The sequence below is a fragment of the Gymnodraco acuticeps genome, unplaced genomic scaffold (genome assembly GCF_902827175.1).
Source record: "Gymnodraco acuticeps unplaced genomic scaffold, fGymAcu1.1, whole genome shotgun sequence".
In the NCBI taxonomy this organism is placed as follows: domain Eukaryota; kingdom Metazoa; phylum Chordata; class Actinopteri; order Perciformes; family Bathydraconidae; genus Gymnodraco; species Gymnodraco acuticeps.
Genome location: NW_022989800.1, coordinates 2070554 through 2074455, shown reverse-complemented (window position 1 = coordinate 2074455; position 3902 = coordinate 2070554). Strand labels below are relative to the sequence as shown.

Genomic DNA, 3902 nt, shown 5'->3' with positions numbered 1-3902 from the left:
TGCCCAGTAAATTTATTAGGCAGACGGAGGATAAAAGAAACTGTTTTTTTACTGATGTGGGAAATGGATTGACTATCATCACCGTTATCTCCACTCTGAAGTGATACAAAAACTTCTCCTTTTCAGTCACCCCAGCCGCTCCTATTGAGTGCATAATCTACCACTACATTTGCAATCAGGCAAATCTGCCCTTTTTACTATAGAATATCAACACCCATGATAGCTAAAGTTAGTGTGGGACATTTCTCAAATGCTGTTTCACTGTCATATTTCAAATATGTACCCTCTTTAACCACAGGCATGTCTTCTACATTTTCCAATTTTCAATAGCATGATGTGTGTGTGTGTATTCACTTCCCTGGTTCGATGATGCTGGCTGAATTTCCGTCTCGCTCGATCGGGTCCCCTCCTCCCCATCTGGTGTAGGTCAGTCTGATTGTGAATTACGTCCTTGCTGTCCCCCTCTCTGCCTCCACTCGCCAGTGTTCTGTGAGCAGTCCCATAATCCAATGTTCAACACTGCCACACTTGAAACATCTTTCGTCAAATGAAGGTCTTGCTTCTCGTCTTCTGCCTCGGAAAACCTCTTCTGCCTCTCCCTCGGTATTGTAACCGGCCAGCATTCTGCGTATTAGTCTGTGAGTCTGTTGAGAAAGGCATTACTGAGGTGTGTTGCCCAAACACCTGCTTGGGCTTGGGTTTGTTTATCCCGCTGTTGTCCCCATCTACTTGGGGCTGATGGGGGTGGCGAGCTTGGAGTTGACTGCATGGCTGGGGCTTGTAGTGGCGGTGGAGGTGGTTGAGGTGGGCCAGCCGGATTGCCAGGGTTGTACCCCGGGGGAGGGAAAGGATACCCAGTCGAGGAGAGGTCATTCAGGCCTGCAATGGAAGAACACAGAGATGTCTGGGGTTTACATGGTTTTGGAAATAATTTATTTTCCTTCTTTTCTTCACATTCATCTTCAACCTTAATATTTTCTTTAATGCCCAAGGCCAACTGCCTTCTTTCACGGCATTCTGCTTAATCCTCCCAGTATTTATTATAAACACTTTCTGTGAGTGTCCAGTTTTCTATATAAGTCTTTTACTTTAACTTTATTTTTATTTCTACTTCTTGTAATTTATTCTTTAGGTTCTTGATTTTTAATTTACTCAAAAAACCTCCCTTTGGAAATCCGAACATTTCCCTCCATATACTTAATTTAGACAGACTGTCCTCACCATATTTTACTCTCATGACGTCTACAATCGGGCCCTCAGGAGGGTGTACAAGCCCCCTACTTTGCCTTGCTCCCATGACAAAATCTTTTTTTTCATCCGTCGATGATGTGATATTAGTTTCTCAGTACAAATCACGCAAAAACTGATCGTAAACCCACGATCTACGACGGGATAAACCCTATGTGATGTTAGTTTCTCAGTACAAATCACACAAAAACTGATCGTAAACCCATGATCTACGACGGGATAAACCCTATGTGATGTTAGTTTCTCAGTACAAATCACACAAAAACTGATCGTAAACCCACGATCTACGACGGGATAAACCCTATGTGATGTTAGTTTCTCAGTACAAATCACACAAAAACTGATCGTAAACCCATGATCTACGACGGGATAAACCCTATCTTCGAGCAGTCCCTCTCATAAATGTCATGGAGTTTTAATTACGTTTAACTTTAAACAATTTAGACACTGTACATCTCACCCAGTATTGAAAAGCCTTTTTAAGTCCGTTTGATCTCGTGAAGTCAATCAGTTCCACCCCCGGCGCTGGTCCTCTCGTCCCATACGGTTTCTGTCGGGGTAGAGGAAGATCCGAGGATCCTGGAGCCGGCCACCACCAGCGTCCGGAGGTGTTCCCAATCGAACTTGCAGAGACCCTGCTCGCAGCGCCAATTGTTATGGAAATCCAAAAACCCCAATACTGTAGAGTACAAGTCAGAGTGATTAAAACAAATAAATGGTGAAAACAGACAGAGTTGTCTTTCTGGTGATGTTTATTCGAGGCCTCAAACAAACATTAGATACAATAAAATATAGACACAGGTCTCACAGAGTATAAAATATGTCTGCGCGAGTGTGCGCAGTTCAATATGGTAACAAAGCTTATATTGAGGAAAGGGTGGGAAGGTCAGAAATCTGTCTTCACACGGTCACATTGTTATTAGACACATGTCCTTGAGCTGTAGATCTCAGGAAAGGCAAGTTCTCCTGTGACTATGTGTGAGTCTTTCATAATAGCAGCTGTGGCCTTGAAGTAGAGTAACAAGAGGCAAACAGCACATCTAACCAAATGAGAAGCATTTGGTTACTTTGAACATATAAGGAATAAAATAAAAATTTCCACTACAGACGTCACGTCTCTACAGGCCCGGTTCCAGAACAAAATGACTCAGGGTGCATCTGAGATTAGAGAGGGTGCAGTGGTAAAGTGCTATTTTTATAAGTGGGGAGTGGACCTAACACCTCTAGGGGGGTCCTCACCTCCTCTAGGGGGGGGGTCCTCATCTCCTCTAGGGGGGTCCGGGGGCATGCCCCCACGGGAAGATTTTTTTTTAAATATTGAAGTTAAAAGCATCAATCTGGTGCACTTTGAGAGCAACATTAAGAGATCTATGGATACATCTCTCAACACCCATATGAAACAGAACTGTAAACAGATTTTCTTTTTCTTTATGGATATTTTACAAATCACTCCCCTTTTAAACAATTCTTGTTTTACTGTCATATAGTATTTCATTATTAGTGAGTGAGTTACTCAGATGAGTACCATTTAATTTAGTATTATTAAAACCATGTACATCATCACCTTGGTCCCATCATATACTCTGGGAAGAGAATTTACTGTGCTTGAAAACTGGTATCACATCATGATGTGAAGATGGCTTTGTGATGTGGAGAACATTTCAGCTGCAACATTAGCTTGTTGATAGGCTTGGGATACGAGATAAGATTTTGATATGTGTGAGGTGTAAAACAGAACAGTAGTCTATACTAAAAAAAAACACTTTTGACTAGAGTGCAACACAACCCACTTTTTAATAACATGTAACGTAGCAGCCATTTTCTCAAAAGATCTCATGTTGTCCAATTTTTCCTGTAGGAGCTTCAAAGATATTGGCACACTGGAACCACCAGGGAGCACAGGATCCTTATTGGACAGAGTCAGAGGTCAAAGGTTAAACCCATAATAAATTGTACATAATTAGATTTTCAATAGATAAACTCAGTACAATAGTATTACTTAGCCAACAACTTCAACAGCCTAGGTTACATAATCATGTAAAAATAAATATATAATTTATACAATAAAATAACTAAAGTGATACAACAATATTTCTTACCCTCAGAAGATATGTAGCCTCCTGGAAGCTGTGTTGAATCTTCTCAGCAATCTCTCCTTCCACTCTCCAGTGAACTTTTTGGTAAGGTCCTTCTCAACAGCGATCTGGATGAGACAGGCTTTTCTTTTATGCAGCATGCTCCTTCTGTGTTCACTTAACACATTTTCAGAGTTGAGAAGGAATTTTCACATGTTGCAGTTGATGCACCGAAGGTTAATCTCAGCTTCAGTGTTTCTAACACAGTAGGCTGCCAGAGGCTCGCAGTATCTTCTCAAAATTTTCCTGTGTTGTCCAGTTTTTGTCTGATTGGGACATTTCCTCCTGCAGAAACTGCCTTGCCACAGCAAACTCAGCTTCCTTCATCTCTGTCCCTGTTAAGTCAAGCAGTGGTCTCACTTTATTTTATTTTAGGTGCACAGGGCCTCTACTAGTTTGCTGTTTCTTTCACCAAATCTAACTGTAATTTCACTTGTATACAATCTGAGGTCAACTACGGGTGCCAGGAGAGTTACGCAATTTACGCTGTCTCATCTGCAAAGTGAAGGTTCTACATTA

The 3902-nt window shown here is 41.6% G+C and overlaps 1 long non-coding RNA gene across 1 annotated transcript; it reads right to left on the bottom strand.

The window, feature by feature from the left end:
• Positions 1-1676: 1676 nt before the first annotated feature.
• On the bottom strand, positions 1677-3571 carry LOC117551644. The gene is made up of 3 exons (XR_004569833.1): positions 3348-3571; positions 3039-3154; positions 1677-1927 (listed from the first exon to the last, which is right to left on the bottom strand). It is a non-coding gene; the product is annotated as an uncharacterized LOC117551644 (long non-coding RNA).
• Positions 3572-3902: the final 331 nt, after the last annotated feature.